This window comes from Prinia subflava, chromosome 13, assembly GCF_021018805.1.
Source record: "Prinia subflava isolate CZ2003 ecotype Zambia chromosome 13, Cam_Psub_1.2, whole genome shotgun sequence".
Lineage (NCBI taxonomy): Eukaryota > Metazoa > Chordata > Aves > Passeriformes > Cisticolidae > Prinia > Prinia subflava.
In genome coordinates, this window is record NC_086259.1 from 2,959,510 (window position 1) to 2,979,053 (window position 19,544).

Here is a 19,544-nt window from a genome sequence, read left to right on the forward strand (position 1 = left end):
TCTTAGGAAAGGCTGTGTTCAATTACATTTTGTCTGCAATTACCAGCCAGCAGTACCTGTGCTTAGCCTGCACAAGGAGCTCAGCTCACACGTGTTAGGGGTTCTGCAGCTGCTGAGAAATCAATAAGAAAGCTGCAGATATCTCTTATGTTGAAAAGAAGCTGCTGTACAGGCATCCACGAGGGGTTTGGCTGGTCCTGATACACTAATGATGTGTCTAGATCTAAGGAAAACAGTGCCTCCTCTCCTGAATCAATGTTTACATTAGATCATCAGCATTTATCATATAAAGCATGGTTTTGATCATCAAGCCCATTTATTCTTAGCTTGTACACGGTATTTTCAATTTTCAAAGTACTTGCATCATGAAGAAATAGAAGATAGCAGTCATGTGTCAGTTGCTGTTGGTTCTTGGCAGTAATTTTTCAAAGCCTTGTAAGCAGGCTGGAGCAGCACCCAGGGAAGAGAATACAAAGAGACCACAGTATTTGTCATCAGGATTTCAAGGTAGCTCAAAAGCAAATAAAGCCCTTAGAACATATGCAATATGGAGAAACTAATGTTACATTTAAGCAGTTTAAAGTTCTACAGATACTATAGGCTGAAGCCTATAGTTTGTCTGTGCCTCAAATGACATTTTCATATACCACCAGGTAACGGGAAAAAAAAATATTGCTTACATTCTGTCTCTAACGTTATTTAAAAAATTTGTGTTCATTTTGCTCACTGGCCATGCCATACATGCTGATAGTGAAATTTTGGCTCTGGAAGTCATTAGCAATTAAAAATTTCCCGAGAGCAGAATTTGTTCTCAGGTGCTTTTAAATGTCATGATCCTGGCAGTTTGGTTTAAATGTCATGCAACAACCACGTATATAAACACTCTTCTGTAAGTCTGCAAGGTATATTACCTTTTTTCGCCAGGACATTCATTCCTCCCTGGCTAGCTGTTTCCATATACATCAACCTTTTGAAAATATTATTTGTGTCTTTCAGCTGGAAAAAAAAAATTAAGCAGCTACTCCACCTATTTAAAATTGCCTCCTATTCTTCCGTACATCTTGATGGATTACACTTCTTGAAAGAGTTTGAAGTTATTTAGCTAATAAAAGAGGTTTGGCAGACTGCTCTACTGTGTCTGCCTTGGAGACTATAATTAGAATTTTAGTTTCTTTTACTGGTGGAATTCATCCCTGCACCCTTTCCTTTAGGGAAAAAGGGCCCTAAAAATTTAAATGCTGTCTCCTATTCTTCTGTCAGCTAGGAAGAATAATGGCAGAGATCCCAAAAGCAATTAAATTTTTCTCTTCCTGGATGTAGGACCTAACATCCTAAAGGATGTTGCCTTTTCTTTGTCCATTTGGTTAAACACTAGTAAATGATTTTGAACCTATAATGCTGAGATATATAAAAAATAAATGCATTTAACTGCAACTCCAATCAGCCCTGACTTCTTTTCTGGTTTGATGTTATTTAACTTTAATGTGTGGTTGGTTGACTTTAAGGAGACAGCCAAGGCAATTATCCACAAACAGTAACTCACAGCATGTGCAATTGCATGTAAAGTCATTTTGGTAGGTCAGATTCTGCGTTTTCTCTGAAGCAGTTTGTTTAGTATTTGTGCTTATCTCATGATTAATTAATCTTCTTTAATTAAAGGCTTTTAATTATGAAACTGCTCTGTAGTGAATATATTGTTAAAACAGCAAAATGGTAACAAAAAATCTCTTCAGCTTGAGAAGGGTGTGAATAAATTCTGTGATTACAGCAAAGTTGTTTAAGTGTGCATATATAGACAAAGATGTTCTGTGTATATATATAAACACACTGAAAATACTAATTAGGACCTGCAGTTATCTGTGTCAGAGTGCTCTGAAGACCTGGAGATAACTTCTCTAGATCAGTGTTTATCAGTTTCTAGATTTCATCTGTGTACTGTTTATCAAATGAAGTGTGGAATCCTCTGTGCATGTCCTCATTTGTCCCTTTTTATTAAAAAGAACATTTTTAATATTGGGATGTCAGTTTGATTGGGGAGTGATGTGAAAGGCTGTGTTGTAGCAAGGGGTGAGTGGTGTCCTGCATCACGAGTTCTGGGCACACAGCTCTTGTGTGCATTGCCCATTTCTGTGGGGGTTTATCCTCTTCTTAAGAGCACTGAAGGTGCTGTTGTTACCAAATGTCCGAAATACCAGAATAAGACCTCCAAAACTAAAGTTGTGTTAAAGAAGGCATCATTTATTCAGGCCTGAGGTTCATGCTGGAGATCCTAACCTAACGTGGACACGTGGTTCTGTAAGAGTGTTACTTATATACAGTTGCTATATGCATATTAAAATTTAGCCATTACCATAAATGCCACCACATGTTCCCAGAGATTCAGATTAATACCAAACTTAAACTCCACTCTGCTATAATGGCAATAATTTGAAGAATAAAATGGCAAGAAAGCAGCTACAGAGTTTTTTTCTTGTTGGTTTACAATGCTTACAGACTATTTTTACACCTTGTCTCTATTACCAGGCTGATAAAAGTTCTTTATCCCTCCTCTTTTCTGTGCTGTCCCTGATTCCAGAGAAGAGCTTGGGCTCTGAGATGAGTTGCTGTTGTATCTGTCAGTGTTAAATTTCACTATCTGGAGAAATCTGAGTGCTCTCATAGATTATGGCTCTCATCTTTTATTTTTCTCTCTCCTCTGCTCCAGTAGAACAAACTGAAAATAAAACACACATTCTTTCACTAAATAAGAGAAAATATCCAGAATAAATTTATTTTCCTTTGGGTATTTTCTTTTAATGTTGATGATTTGTGAAATGTTGATGGATTTAGCTAATCTGTATTTACCACTTACCATTTCCTGGTGATTTTGCTCTTTGAATGTTTTTGAAAAAGTCATTGACTTCTGCAGCAAATGATCTTCAAAAGTACTTGGTTTTTTTCATGAGGCTGGATAGAATTTCAGCTCAGTTATAAACTTTGTACGTCCTCTACCTAAGTGTGCACAGATAGTAGATAAAAATGCCCACTGCAGCTGACAAAAACACACAGGTTAATGTTTCGGGGTTGCTTTTTAGCATGGGAATGGTGTTGAATTGTGTCGTGACCCTCACTGGTATTTGTGTATTTTTATTAAACCAGAGACCAGCACTCTATTATTCTCAAGCAGCATGTCAGTCTGTGCAGTTACTGATACATCTTTTATGTCTTTTCTTTTCCTTCCTTGTTTTTTTTTTTTTTTTTAACAGTTAGTGTTGTGTAGCCTGGGAGTGCCTTGAATGCCTTATTTCCCAAACTGCTCTGCAATTAGAGGTGATGTGTTTTGAAATGTAGGGTGCTGCTATCAAAAGGTTAGTTTTAAAACTTTAAAATGCATGAGAAATTCAGAGAGAGGCGGAAGGTGACCTTTTCCTGCATTTTAAAAGCCCCAACGCAATCCACTATTTTTTCCTTTGTTTCTGCAGGCCTGTGTGGTAGGATAGGAGTCTGCCTGCTGTAGGATGGTGGTTTGGTGTAAGGTGATTCTATACCTGATATTATTTATTTGTCTGTGTATCCAGTTCAAGCACAGGGGTTGAAGGAAGAAGTGGATCAGCCACAGTCTCTGATTTTGGCAAGAAATCCTCACTGTGCAGCAGCCCAGGAGCTTCTGTTGGTCATGGGTGCACTGGGGCTGGCAGGGCAGGAGTGGCTGAGCCAGGTTTTGTACCTGTGTCCGTGTTAGGGGCAGCAGGGGCCATCCAGGACCTCCTAAAAAGGGTGATATGAAATTACCTTCGGTGTCCAGGGCGAGCAGGCAGTTTAGTGCTGACAGCTCAGATAGCAAGTGCTGGGTACCTGCTAATTGCTTCGTTTGAGGAGCTGCTGAATCTCATGTGGCCAGAGGGAAGGCAGATAGGATGTGTTTGCCTGGAACAGCAACTGGATTCAGAGAGACACTTCCTCAGCCTTCCCCTCCTGCCCGCTTTCCCTACTTACAGCTGGTCCTTTGATGTTTTAAATTAGGCTGTCGCCACTCATTTCCTAATCCAGCTGAAGCAAGGTTGTAAATAGGGTTTAAATAAATCTAGATTTAAAAATAGCTTTAGAAAACCCCTGAGCATTGTTTCTCTTCTGTGACATACAGAGGCACAATTGCAGATGTGTGCACACTCGACTCAGCAGAATGGGGGAGAGGATTACCTGTAAGCATGGAGACCTCCTGTCTCAGCACCTCATCTGCTTTAGGAGATGTAAATCCACTGCAGAAAGTTCAGCTGCCCCAGTCCTGGCAAACATATGCCCACTTCCAGTTTCCCCGCTCTCCCCCTTCTGCCCAGCTGAGAGGAGAAATGTGGGAATTAGACCTTTCTTGGGGCACTGCAGCCTCAGAGACCCATTTAACCTGAACTGCTGGTCAGTGTGTTTATGGTGGTTGGTGATGGACTCCATTAGCTGCTGGGAGGAAGCAGAGCAGTTTCAGTATATTCTCAGTAACCTCTCAGCATTTTCCCTTTGCAGGAGGTCCTGGGGCTCAGATGTTCTGTCTTTCAGTCACCTCCTGGTGCAAGAGTACTGTTTAATTGCACAGACCCCTCTTGTGATTGCAATTCCACATAATTGGGGTTTACCTTCTACAAAAAACCTGTGAACTTGGACCATGTGAGAGATTTAAAATAAGCCCCTCTATCATCACAGACATAACAAAGAACTATTACCATGCTTGTATTTTAAAATGGTTGCCTTCAAAAAGAGAACTGTGGCAGGATGTACACCACGTGTGTGCATAAAGAACAGGGCTCGTGGCATAGCAAGAGGTAATCCAACTTTGAATTGTGTCACTGTATGTCCTCACAGGATTAGTAATGTACTAAATGTGATAATTCATAATTATCCTTTGATTATCTTTTTGGAAATGAAAAAGTAGTAGCATTTTTATTTCTTTTGTAACTGAATGAAAATTGCAAGTATTGGTAATTTCTATGGATGTTTTCTACAGTGACTTAGTCACTGCAGCGACTGCTGCTACATTAAAGGAAGAACAAGCTTTCTTCTCAAATTAGCAATGGTCTCAGTTTTTACTGAATCTAGTGTGGTATTGAGATAGTGAACTCATTAATATTGCTAATGACAAGCTAAGATTGGAGATAATGTGAAATGAAACTCATTGTAAAAGACAGCAGGCTGAAATCATTATTTGATGTGGATTTTGTTCATGCTTGTTCAGACAAGTCAAAAGTAAAGATTCTACCGTATGTGAGGCTTTATCTGCATTGTAAGCTTTGCCTCAATAATTTTTGCTAATTACTGATGAAGCAGAGAGATGAGAACTTTGTATTTGTTGGCCATCTTTTGATAAACAGAATTGTTTGTGATCACAATCAGAGACCAGAAGCTCAACTTGAAGGAAATGATATCACATGATATCACACACTGGCCTGAAAATTAAACCTATTTTACACACATGAAAGGAGCAGATTTTGTTCCTTGCTGCTGGCATGCCTGCTGCATAAATTCTTTTCCAATTTTGTTCTTAGAGCATCCTCATCATCATAGTGTGCGAGTGACACCTTGCACCTTATTAAGCAGCATTTCTAATGTCTGTTGTGGTGGCTCTTTTGTTTGAATTTTGTTTGGTTTTCTCTTGTTGTGTCATCTGTCTAGGGGATGAACTGTGCAGAATTGTGTACTATTTTGGCAGGTGGTAGTTTTTTGAGTGTGTGCATTATCAGCAGTATTGAAAAATGCAAGATCAGGGTTGTCATTACAGGATGATATGTAATAATAGAATCAAGGTTGGAAGAGGCCTTAAAGATCAAGCCCAGCCATCAACCCAGCACCGCCACCGTAAACCTTACTCCACTAAGCCATTTCCCAGTGCCAAGTCCAGATTCCTCTTAGTCACCTCCAGGTGTGGTGACTCCACCTTCTTCCTGAGCAAACTATTCTACCACCACCCAAACACTGACAAATATTTTTCTGATACCTCGTCTGAGTCTCCTCATCTCAGCTTGAGGCTGTTTCCTCTTGTTCTCTCACTGTAACCACAGCAGAAGAGATCAGCCCTAGCTCTCCCTGCACCCTCCTGCCAGGGAGCTGGAAAGAGTGAGGTCTGCACCTTCTCCAGGCTGAAGAAATCCAGGTCCCTCAACTGTTCCTCATAGGGCATGTTTTCTAGACCCTTCATGAGCCTTGTTGCCCTTCTCTGGACACACTCCAGCCTCTCCATGTCCTTTTCCACAAGGGGCCCAGAGCAGGACACAGCACTCGAGGTGTGGCCTCAGCGTGCCCAGCAGAGAAGGGCAGGCACTGCCCTGGTCCTGCTGGCCACACTGGTGTTGATACAGGCTGGGTGCCATTGGCCTCTTGCCCCCTTGGGCACACTCTGGCTCACACTGAGGCGGCTGCTGACCTGCAGGATGTGGCACTTGGCCTTGTGGAACCTCATGCCATTGTCCTTGGCCCATTGATCAAGTTTGTCCAAGTCTCAGTACAGAGCCTTCCCATCCTCCAGCAGATCCACATTCCCACCCAACTGGGCATCTGCAAATTTACTGAGGGTGCTCTCAATCCCCACATCCAGATCATCAATAAAGATGTTAACCAGGACCAGCCCCAAAACAGCCCTGGGGAGCACCACTGGCAACTGGCCCCACCTGGGTTTAGCTTCATTCACCACAACTCTGGTCATGGCTGTCAGCCGGTTTTTTACCCATCAGAGTCCACCCATCCAAGCCACAAGCAGCCAGTTTCTCCAGAGAATGCTGTGGGAGACAGTGTCAGATGCTTTACTGAAATCTAGATAAACACATCCACAGCCTTCCCCTCATCTGCTAAGTGGTCACTTTGTCATAGAAGAAGATCAGGTTGATCAAGCAGGATCTGCCTTTTATAAATCCTTGTTGGCTGGGCTTGATCTCCTGGGTGTCCTGCACATGCCATGTGGTGGCACTCAGGATGATGAGCTCCATAACGTTGCCCAGAACTGAGGTCAGGCTGACAGGCCTGGAGTTCCCCAGATCAGCCTTCCAGCCCTCCTTCTAGATGGCTGTTGTGTTTGCTAATTTCTGGTCTGCTGGAACTTCTCCAGTTAACCAGGACTGCTGGTAGAGGATGAAGAGTGGTTTGGCCAGTTCTTCTGCCAAGGTGGATCTGGGGTGGATCCCATCAGGGCCCATAAACTGGTGAGTGCCTAACTGGCAGGGCAGGTCACTGACCACCTCCTTCTGGATTATGGGGGCTTCATTCTTCTCCCCATCACCAACTTCCAGCTCTAGGAGCTGGGGTCCTGACAACAACTCATCCTGACACTGAAGGCAGAGGCAAAGAAGGCATTAAGTACCTCTGCCATTTCCTCATCCCTTGTCTCTGCACTACCCTGCTGCATTCAAGAAATGATGGAGACATTATTGACTCCTTCTGCTGCCAAGGTTTTTACAGAAACTTTTTTGTTGTCTTTAACTGTAGCAGTCAAATCAAGTTCTAGTTGGGCTTTGACTCTTCTGATCTTCCCCCACCTGACCTTCTGTCATCTGTGTGGTCCTCCCAAGTTACCTGACACCTCTTCCAGAGGGGATAGATTCTCTTTTTTTCCCTGTTCTCCAGCCTAAGTTCTCTGTTTAACTAGGCTGCTCTTTCTCCCCAGCAACTTGTATTCCTACACAAGGAGACAGCCTGCTCCTGAACACTTAACAGTTCCTTTTTACTGCACATCCAGCCTTCTGGACTCCTTTGTCCTTCAGGACTGACTCCCAAGGGACTCTGTCAATCAGTGTCCTAAACAGGACAAAGTCTGCCTGCTGTAAGTTCAAGGTGGAAATCCTGCTGGTGCCCTTCCCAGTATGGAAAATGCTAACATTTAGTGGTCACTCTGCCCAAGATGGTCACTGACCACCGCTCACCCACCACTCGTCCTTTGCTCACAAAGAGGCCTGGCAGGACACCTCCTCTGGCAGGCAGGCAAAAGGGGTGGAAAATGCTAGGACTGGAGAGGAATCTGAATGACATTAGACTCCAGAGATGATGTTTCTGCTAAAATCAAATTGAACCTTCAGGCAGTCTTGGCAAGTGAGAGCTACAAAGAGCTTTGCTGACAACTCAATCTGGGTCTCCCGATTCATCTATTGAAACCTGTATATTTAAAAGAACTAATGAGATATGTGAAGGCTCCAAAAAATAATCTGTTAGTGTAAGGTATGGTTGCTATCACTTCTCAGTTGGTACAAACCTCTTGTAAAGTGCCATATCCTTCAGGAGTGTTGGACTGGATTTCTGCTTTCTCATTTCAGAATGAACCTGCTATGTCCTCTTGGTCAGTACTGAGTGGCAGAGGTGGGCAAGCATTCTTCTGTCTCTGGTTAGCAGATAATTTGCAAAAATTGTGTTACTGTAAGTTTAAGCATTATGACTGTGTGAAGTTTAGAATGTTACATGTGATTTATTAATAGCCTTTTGCCTGTGTAACCTCTAGATTTGCTCTGTAATGGAAGGGTTGAGGCTGGATATAATACATTACAGTGGGTCAACTCTCCAGTTTTTGGGGTTCTTTTTCTTTACTGTGACTTTAAAGGAAGAGAAGAACATGTCTATTTCTTAAACGTTGTTTGGGTTGGAAATTGCAATGGCATTCAGGAATTGGTTTCCCAATTCTGCAAGATTTTGGGGAGATTCCTGAGATGTTTATGTTGAGGGAAGAGTTATCTGCTTTCCATCAGTAATTCTGTCTTTGTGAGAAAGAAGTGGGTATCATATGACAAGAACCCATTAAACTGAGGAAGGTCCTGGCCAGTGCTGTTTCTGTTCCTGCTGCAGATCAGAGACTTGTGTCCATAAGACCTCTGAGGAGGTCTAGAATGTGTTCGGATCAGGTTAACTTGTTGGTTATTTGGACCTGGTGGGGCAAAGAGACCTCTGTTACTCGAAGGAGGTCTTGGGTAGAAGATATAACTTCTTTTTGGCAGTTTTCTTTTTTACTTTGTGCTTCATTTTCATGTTGGTTCTAATACTTAGGATCGATGATGTGATTTTATCACCTATGATAGGCCCTTGCAGCTTGATTTGGCTCCCTTGTGCAGTTTAAAATAACAATTGAAAATTAATCCAATTTCAGTCCCTCAGTCTGCACTAACCTCTGATTTCCACTGTTGGTGGTTGGTCTTCCCACCCTACCCTTCAGCCAGCTCAGGTGCTGGAAAGCAGCCTGAGCTCCAGGCAAAAGGAACACATTTGTCCAGGTGGCTGTGGCTTGATGGGGACCCTGTGAACAGGGTGCAAGGTGTTTGCCAGCGAGGGCATGTGCAGATTTTTTATCTGCCTGCAGAGCAGCTGTGTGGTTATTTGTTTGGTCCCTGCATAAAGAAAGGAACGTTGAAATGTTCCCAGGAACTGGAGAAGGTGTCATGGTTGACTTAGTTGCAAAGTGTATCTGAGTCTTCCTGAACCTGCTTCCTCAACTTCCCTTCCCTTAAAAATTCTGACTTCTGCACCTGACTAAATTTGGTCCAGACATTGTCATCATAAATTGAGTGCTATAATCTTTTATTATCCTTAAGGTAGTAGGTTTGCCTATCCCGAATGACAAATTACTACCTTTTCCTCTCAGAATAGTTCAAGTACTCAAAAATCTAGAGGGCAAATTAAGCTCTGTGCTGGGACACCAACGCCCTTTTAACCTAAGCCTTTACTGCATTTCTGCTTGCTCTGGGTTGTTGAACACAAGTTCAAACTTCAAATATTCAATTTGAAACTGAAAGGAAGATTATGAGGCATTAGTGATTATGTTGGCACTCTGTCACTGAACAGCATTTACACGTTGTGTGCTATGTGGGTGGCTGTGTATTTGCTAAGAAGCATAACTGAAGATGAAAGTTTAATTATTTCTTCAAGGCAAATCCTTTCTCCCATGGACTTAAACTTGCGTAAGAAAAATGAAAATTCATAAGGAGTTTAAAAATTGGCTAAAATTAAAAACCATTTATTTTTACCCTATTTATTCTTCTGAATAATAAAATTTCCCCATGGGTTTTTGGAACATATGTAGAATAATTACACTGTAGAAGTGGTGCTTAGCTCAGCTTCTGGAGCTAGGGCAAACATTGTGATTATGCTGCAAGCTTAAATCTGGGTCTTACAGAAAATCTCAGTCAAGGCTCTGTTGCCATCAAGTGCAAAAAACTGTGACCCATGGATTGGTCCCTGTGGGAGCAATTACTCTTTGCTGAGATTTTTTTTTCCAGCACTGAATATTATAAATATAAAAAAAAAGTTTAACCCTCAGTACCTCAAATAGAATGTTTCCATTCCTGCTGGCAAGAATAAAAATTTTTAGCTTGGATTTGCATTATTTTACATTTGAGCCAGGATTTTTTTTAAAAGCTTTTCTTTATAAACAACTGAAAGGTTAGAGTGCTGTCTTTTAAGTTGCAGTCTGCATGCCTTGGTGGAGACAGAATCGGGGCTGGAGCTGCCTGGTGCTGCTTAATGCAGGGCTGTGCCCAAGCCTGTCCTGGTGGGGCGCGTTGGATGCAGAGTGAATCGATGATTGAAACCTCTCGTCTGGCAGTGGCAGCAGGGAGAGCGTGCAGGGAGCGTGGGGTTGCTTAGGGACACGGCTGGGACACGGCTGGGACACGGCTGGGACACGGCTGGGACACGGCTGGGACACAGCTGGGACACGGCTGGGACACGGCTGGGTGGCAGCAGTGCTGTGTGCATCCTCAGCCGCGCCTCTGGGGCCGATCCTGCCCTCGGGGAACACACACCCTTGGGAGCAGGTGCAGTGGGGGTGTGCCTTTCTGCTCCCTTAGTCCTGCTGTTTGTTTAAGACTTTCCAAATCAAAGCGTGTCCATTATTCCTAGCAGAAATTCTAATCGTTTCCTATTGCCTAAGTAACAGACACAAGCCCAGCAGATTTCCTGCCCCTTCCCTATTTCCTCATGTATGTTCTTTGGTGCCGGATACAGTCTGGTCATTAACTGTGACAGAACTTTGATAAAATGCAGCTTTTGATAAAATAGAACTTGCATCATGTGTTCAAGGACCTTTGCAAAGTGACAGTGGTTGTGAGATGCTAAGAGGAATGCTGTGCAGCCTTGTGGCTGAAGTTTTAGTCAGGAGTGCCGTTCACTCACCGCAGTACTGCAGTGAGACACGAAGACAAATGGGTCCCAAATATACCAACCTGGGACAGGATGAGTCACCTTTACTTGTACTTTTGTTTCTTCAGTTAGCCATTTGTATTTATCACATTGTTTGGTACTTCTCCAAATATAAAATATTGATGATACTCAAAATAGTCTCAGGCAACATTTAGTGAAGAACTTCTGGTTTTGAGACATGAAGAGAGGACCTTGCAAGTAAGAATCCAAACATTTTTTGCTTTCTAAAGGCTGCAGTTCTTATTTGTGTGGGTGGACACAAGTAATATCTTTTAGTTATGTAGAATTTCCAGTGAAGTTTAACAAGTTTTTTTCCTAGAAGTTATGTTTGGTTCAATTTTACTTAGCATGCATAAGTAATTTTAAAAGTTTCTGTGAGGACTTTCAGGAGTTCAGAATGTTATTTTAGATTATTGTTACAAGCACTGAAAAATTTCTTCAAAATATGGGGAAATGCACTGCTTTCCTTTTATAAATCTTACTCATAGAAGCCCAGGTGACATTGCCAGGTCTCAGGTGGAGCTCTGTGACCTCCTGCATGTTACCCCACTTGATCTACACAGAATGTGCTGCTGCTCTGCAGGCTGTACCTGCACATGTGGGCATGATTCCTGTGGGTTATTTTTAGCTAAATTACTTTGCTGTTTGCCAGGTGTATTCATTCCTTCAGGGTTCAGTCTATACATTTAACCTTGCTCCACTTTCCCCTCCTGCTTGCTGACAGAGGAGGGGCAGGGTTATGCCCTTTGCCACTGCTTTGATGCTCTGAAGACAGCTTGGAAAAATCAAGACTTGAGACTGCTCAAGGATTTCACTCGAAACTGTGCGAGACAAAGGCTGTGTGTTCCAGCTTTGTGCTGTGGTCAGGGGGGCTGAGTGGGGACTGTGGGGTGCCAGTGGGACCAGCTCAAGCATGGGCTTCCCCTGCCAGCTGCACTTTGCACCAGGTTCATCTTGTCTGGCTGCTGGTGGCTTGGCCTTCGTCCTCAACACCTGAATGGGGTGTAGGGCTCCTGGCTTCCAGCTACAAATCGTGGCAAATCACAGCTGTCACCGCTGTCCCTGCAGATAAATGCTGATCATTACCAGGTGCCATTCATCTTCCTGCACTGCTCCCACCCGGGCTCACGAGCCCTCTGCTAGCTCCAGCATCACTCTCAGCACAGGTCCCCAGAGCCCCAGATTCACCCATGTCCCTTCAGGTGCCTCCTGTAGGTGACAGGGCTTGGGCAGCCAAGGCTTGGTTGCTGTCAGAAACCTGCCATGTGCAGCTGTGTTCACTGTACTGAAACAAGGGCACAGGGCTTCTCAAAGCTGGCAGTGATGAAAACATGGCTTAGACTATTGGCTTTGATCTAGAAAGAGCATGGGTGAAGGACTGAGTGCACTGTGATGTGCTGAAGGACTGGGAGCTGGAAGTGCTTTGTTTAGGTAGTGTTCCCCAGCAGTAGTAGAAAGAAGAGTCTTGGTCTGTTTCAGAGATTAAAAAAAACCCACAGAAAATAAAGCTTTCTTTGCATTCTTTCATACATCAGGAAGAAAGTTAAAAGCTGATAGGGATGAGCAGGATGCTTGTGTCCTTCAGTGTATTTTTTCTTGCTGAGGGATAACTTTTACAGTGATAACGATACTTCTAAATTTTCTTTTTCTTGAAGAAGAAGAAAAAGGCATCACTTCCCTTATTTTTCATGTGGAGCGTAGGTAATCATATCTGGGCATGTTGTTCTACACTTCCTTCTTTTACTCTGACTCATTCATAGAGTACTTTTTTTTTTTTGATTTTTTGTTCACTCTGAACAAGTATTTCAAATCCATGAAGCATATGCCTTGGTGGTTCTCTTTAGAACTGGAAGCAAGTGGAAATTCATCAAGCTCTTGAAAATGATCTGGGAAAAAATGAGTCTCAGCTGCATGGCAGGTAGTGCTCTCATAGACATTGCCAGTGGCCTTTGGATCAAACAGCAGAGAAATAGCTTCACAGTAAAGAGCTCAGAAAATTCTAACTAGGTAATGAGTAGTGGCTTCCTTTTGATTTACAGCATAGCTTTGCAATCAATCTATAAAGCTTTGAAGAGAAAAGAAAATCTCTAAGGAAAAGGAAAGGGCCATACAATTGGTTGCTACTGTCTGCTTACTTGTCTCCCCTAATTCCAGGAGTGTGTGCTGAAAATGGATGATAGTGTGCAAAAATCTCAACTCCTGGCCAATTCCTTTGTAGTTTCAAGCTGAGATACAGTTCACATCATGCTGGTTCTTGGAGAATATTCAGTTTCATCTTAGCTGTAGATTATGTGTAGATGGGTATAGTTGGAGGAATTTGACAAGGGTTTCATGTGTCTTGTAACTTCCAGCTCTTGTATATCAAATTCCTGCTCTGATCTCCTCTTCTTTCATCTCCATCATGTGTCTTTCTTTACAGAATTGGATGGTGAAGTGGATGTGATAACTTGCAGAACCACATTCAGCAGTATTTTTTTTTTACTCAAGGAAATTACTACAGTTCAGAAAACTTACTCAGTAATTGTTGGAGTCCAGAGGATCCCTCTGACAGCCCTGGAGAATAAGGGGGCTGTACAGGGGGGTCTGGGATCTGTACAGGGGGGTCAGCCAGCCTCCCACAGAGCCCAGAAGGACTCTGATTCGAGCTTCTATCCATGGAAGTGAATGCTCACATGAAGAAAGAATCACAAATCCTAAGAATTTGAAATAAGTAGTGGATGGTTTGTTGTAGAATGTAAATATAGAAATTAGGATTCTTAGCATATGGGGCTGAAGAGACAAGATGGAGGAATTGGGGAGTGGCCCCTGTCTTCCTTGTTCTTGTTCTCGTCCCCCATCTTGTGCTGAGTTGGGTTTTAGAGATTGGTTTAGAGTAGAACTGACATGTTAGTATAGGTAATAGGCATTGGCAAAATTTTGTAAATAAAAAATACGTCTCGGGCAGTGGTTGGGTCAAGGGAACTGTACATAAGGTACGGGGCTCTCTGATCCGCCCAGTCTGCCGCGTGTCCTGCTCTGCTGAAGATGCCTTGCAGAGCTGAGAAAGAACTAAGATAAGGTACCCTGCCAGGGAGGCCTGGCAGAGCTGTAAAAAGACTGAGATAATGAAAAATAAACAACCTTGGAAATGGATACCGGCGGACTCAGTTTGTCGTCTCTGCCTCTGGCTTCAGTGTGTAACACCCAGGGCAAAGAGAAGACAGAAAACCGTATTACCTCTGGGAACAGCAACCCAGGGGAAACTCCCAGGGAACAGCAACCCTGGGATGACCCTTATTACCTTGTGGGCCAGCAACCCCAAGGAAAAATCTCAGGGAAAAAGCAACCTTGAGAAGTGGCGCCCGAACTTATCCGAACAGCCACGGACCCTCAGAAGAAGACAAAAACTCTACCCTTAGAAGATAAGAACAGACTCAGCAGTTGCCGACTTTGAAACGTCAGCCGGACAGACGAGGACCCAGGGCCCAGGGCCAGCGTCACCCTACAGCTGCAGGACAGCAGGGACAACACCGGTTCAAGTTCCACAGCCAGCAAAGACTTCACCTAGGTGAGACCGGTCAAAAACCCAGAACACGGGGGGAATGCATTCCAGAAATAGCTACGTATCTTATCAACTTGGCAAAGCATCACTGCTGCATAACTTGCAGCTTTAATTAACAAAGAGCCAGCAGCTCTCTAATAATCAGTTTGCCTCGAGATCCCAAATGCAGATCGGAACTAAAGTTCCAGACAGAATTTTGGAAAGAGGTGAACAAAGAACAAAAAAACTATATCAAAAAGCAATAAGGAGAGATAAAGAAGCTCTCAAATTATTGGCAAGAGCACTGCTGCAAATGATATTACACAAAATTCCGGGGAAGAATTAAAACTCCCACGGCAACAGAGAGGCAAAGGGGAATTAGATTCCCAGCCCTCTGAGCAAGTAAGCCCACATGTCGACCGCAACCCCAGAAAGGGAGGGGACGCTCAAAAGCATTCCCTAACAGCTCCTCGGGCATCCCCCACTCCGCACCCTACCCCGCACCCCGGGAAGGACACTGAGGCGGGCGGCGCGCGGCCGTGCGGTGCAGTTCCCCCATCCCCCACTGCAAAACAGCACGGGAAAGAGGGGAAAGGGCACAAGGAATGCCAGCCGTGCCGCCAGGGCGGGGGGAGAACAGAACGCGCGGGGGAGGGCGGCCCGCAGACGCCCCGCGCTGGGAAGGAAACAGCCGAGAAGAGGGGTTGGAAACAGGGCAGGTTTAGTGGCCGTGCTTGCTCGCACAACTCAGAGCTGGAGCGAAAGTGGCGGTGGGCGGTGCCGCCGTGCAGGGGGAAGACGGGACAGGTGGCAGAGGCTGCTGCCTCCCCAGCAGGGAGGCGGAGACGGGGCAGTGCCGCGGCAGCGCGCGTGGAGGGACGGAAACAGACCCATGGCACCGCGCGAGCAAAAGGAGGCTGGTCCCCTCTCCCCCCCAGCCACGACCCGCGTTCCCCGGGAAGGAGGCGCGGGGAGTCCAACACAGACCCCGCCTCCATGTCCCCAAAGCTCCCTCCCTCCAAACATCGAACACGGAGGGACGAAGCACTGCCCCCCCCCCGTTCCCCCCCCACACAGCGGAACAGGGAGAGACGAAGGGGAAAAAGTACAGAGACCGCAGGCAGCGGTCACCGAGCGCGGGGATGCGGAAACGCGGGCAGGGCGCACGCTGATGTCGCGGACGGTGAAAATCGAGCAGTGACTGGGGGCACCACTCCAGCACAAGCTGCGGGGATGCAGGAAGCACGAGCGCCGGCGGCATTTGTAAGGGCCGCCAGCGCAGATCAGGGCGAGGCGGACCCCGAGAGAGAGCAGACAGAGTGCGTCTTTTCGGGCTTTGCCACGCCAAGTCAGGCAGAGGAGGGGCATGGCCACGCCGGAGGCGTTTCGTTCCATGCCCCCATGCCGGTGCAGACAGGGGCAAGGCGGGGCCAGGGTGGGATCTCCCTCTAGGCACCCTCCCCCTGCCCCACCCCCTTGCAGCAACTGCAAGCAGCGTTCGGCCCATTCCCTCCCACAGCAGCAGTGCTCAGGCAGCGGGAGCTCTCGCAGCAACCCCGGTGCACAACCAAAATTAAAAGCAATTATGCAGCAATGCCAAGGCATTGAAATTATTAAAACTACACAGCAAATATGCTGGCAGCACCCAGCCGGTGCTTCGCAAGTGACAAAATTGTGAAAGTGCAGCTTTTTAAAGCATGCTTCACAAGAATTGTAAGTCCCCATCCTCAGAAAGGAGAGGGGGAAGATGATGTTGCATGATGGCAACGTATCACATTTAAGATTTATAAGAAACACGCAGCAACACGCAAAAGCTGCAGTTATCAGGGCAAAGAATTTTTCATAAATATGCCCGTTGTATCACAACATTGGCACGGATTGGCCGTGCCAGGGACCCCTCAATGTTTTTTTTTATCAAGCCCAAATCCCTCAGCTCAGTCAGAACGGCCTGGCCAGCCGGACAAGCTGAAACTGAACCCAGCCGGTTCAGCATCACCACCATGCATGGTGGAACAGAAGCATTGCAACAATTTCTAAGCAGATTGCACAGCTTCAACAACAAAAATAGTAGCAAAGGAAGCTTCCATTAACTCCTGAAGACAACAAAGTTCAAAATATGCTAGCTCAGAAACAGCAGCAAATATTCACCGTTGGTGACAGCAAGTCAGTTCAAACTCCACATGATTTTTGGACTGTAGCTCAAGCTTCTTTTGCCACTCAATCACAATCATCTTTATTTTCAAAAGATTTTTTTTATATAAGAAAAAGCAATTATTTCTTCAGTTGAAAGACTGTGCTCTGGAATTTTATCCGAATTTAGCAATGCATTTCCCTCAGTTACCCCTTCCAGCATAAGGTAGTCACACCCTTTCTGAATCCTCTGCAGACAATTTCTACACATTTATATCAAGGCTACCTGCTGGGTCAGCGGCAAGTTCAGCCGTGATTTCCCTTCACCGTGCTACACAGGTATAATGTGCAGTACAGAGAAAGTAATTCCCCAGTCCTCATATAGGAGGGGGAAAATGATTCACAATATCCACTCCTCATCCAGGAGAAGGAGAAAAGTTAGAAATGTTAGCAAGCTCCAAAATGGAAGAAAGAGCATCATGGTAACAGCAGCTGAATCACATTCCTGCAAATTTACAGAATGAAAGAATTATAACAGACTGTAAAGAAATCAAGAAGAGAACATTGAAAGAGAAGAACTGTGATATAGTGAGACATGGAAAGTATTGTGTTACCAACTACTTATGATCTACAGGATGCAAACTCGAGATAGGGGCAATTGAATCACGAGGTGCTCAGAGACTGAAAGAAAGAGATGCGAGAAAATAGTTTGAAATTTCTGTACTTCAAACAGTTTTTGAAGGAATGCTAAATGGAGGAAAGCCCTTGACGAACTAAAGAACAAATAGCAAGGAGTGAATGCAACCCTCACCATGTTGCAGGTGGCAGGGGACATATCACATGACAGAGCCAAAATCCAAGCCAGGGATTTGTCACAACAGGTGCCAGCAGACATCAGAAATACATCACAAAAAACAATTTTGTAAGTTCCATTGATTGAGACACCTGAAAACATTTGTACACATATATATATATATACATATATAATAATCCAGCAAGGACCTTCAGAGTCTTTCATGTCATTCCCTGGTTGTTTCACCAAGACAATGAACAGGCAAGTAAACAATGAAATAGCAAAGCTACACCTGCTTCAATTCCTTGCGTTTGGAAATGCCAACGCAGAATGCAGATGCATCATCAATGCAATGCCTGGTCGATCGTCTCAGGCAGAGATGGTGAAGGCAGAGACAGTGAAGGCAGAGACGGTAGAGGCATGCAGTGAAGTGGACACACCTCAGCACAGCACATCAGTGCAGGCAGGCATCTGAAGAAACCAGCTTGAAAGGATCCTCCAAGTCCGGGATGAAGGAATTCTCACAGCACTTCAACAAGTGATTCAACAGAACAGCATGTGAACATTGTAAAAAAAGATCAGAAGAAGAAAATACAATCATTTGTCCCTTTGTTGTGAAGCAATCCGTCATTGTGTGAGAAAGACAAAATGTGAGAAAGGGACATCCTATCATAAAGAAGAAAAATAGAAAATGAAATGGAAATGAGCTTTTAGCCAGAATTATTCATTGTGTGTTAATTTGAGTTATGTTTCCACATTTCACTGTTGTTGAAATTCTTGTGTAGTTTGGTTTGAGTTTAAGTTACATATTTTTAAATATATAATTCTAAAGTTTATTTCAGGTTTGGGCCCTGATGAGTTTACATTAAGTTTGTATTTGAGTTTCATGAGGTTTAATTAGTAATTAATTTATATTTTATTGATTTATTATATATGGATTTTATAAGGTTACTGCAAGTTGTAGATTTTTTATCAAGATTTATTTGTGTTGAATTCAAGTGTTGGTTGATTTAAAAAGTGATTTACAGTTTATAGAAGACATGTTTGTTTAATTTGCAAAGTTTAGTTATTTGTTTTTCTTCAACAAAGAAACAGTTTCAACTGAAATGATGATGATGGAACGTTGATAAATAAGATTTGAGGAGAAGATACAATTTGTTAGATTCCTGATTTTATTGTTGGTTGTGAATTGTTTCAGTCTTTTGTGTTTCATTTTAAATTAACAAGGGTATAAGAGCTTTGAAATGCGGTTTAACATGTTAAGTATTGATACATTGATTATATAGTATGAAAATATATATAAAAATTGATAGTACTTGTAAGTTGATATTACAGTTAAGCTTTTATGCTTTGTCATTTATTTATAGGATTTTTCAAAAGACATTTGTAATTTTGAATTTTTTCCATTTGTTTTTTAAACATTTAAGTATTTTGTAAATGCTGTTGTTGAAAAATGTAGTTGTATTATTAAGTGCAAGTCAGAATTTTTTCTTAAGTTTCATTTTAAGTATATAGTTTGTCTCTTTTGTAATCGATTTTGTATGTTTTATGCAATATTTTAGCATGTCCTTTTGAAGTTTCATTTGATTCTTTTAACTGTGTTATGCATTCGCTTGAAATGAAATTTTAGGCTTGTTTTGGTACCTCTTGTGTGAGCAGAGACATTGCATTTCAGTTTGTTAAACCTTTAAGTGTTTTTCAGAAGGTCTTGAAGAGAGATACCTGAAGCATCATTGATGATTTTTCCATCAGCTGTTGATCCTGTAATTGTTCCAATTGGTATTCAACCGTTTTCAAGAAAAGTTCCAGAAAAGATGAGTTCCTGAGTGATCTGATCAATTTTTAATCTTAAATTTTAAATGTCTCTTTTATGTAAAAATGTTATAACAGTTTGTTGTATTTTAGGCATTTGATGCTCATTGTTGTTAGAGGATTTATTTGGAGAATGTGCTAAAGAGCATCACTCCA

General features: G+C 43.3%; 1 protein-coding gene across 2 annotated transcripts in view; it reads left to right on the top strand.

Moving 5' to 3' along the window:
- PEPD (peptidase D) overlaps positions 1-19,544 on the top strand; it is a 147,937-nt gene that overhangs the window by 40,270 nt on the left and 88,123 nt on the right. The gene's annotated exons all lie outside the window — the stretch shown is intronic.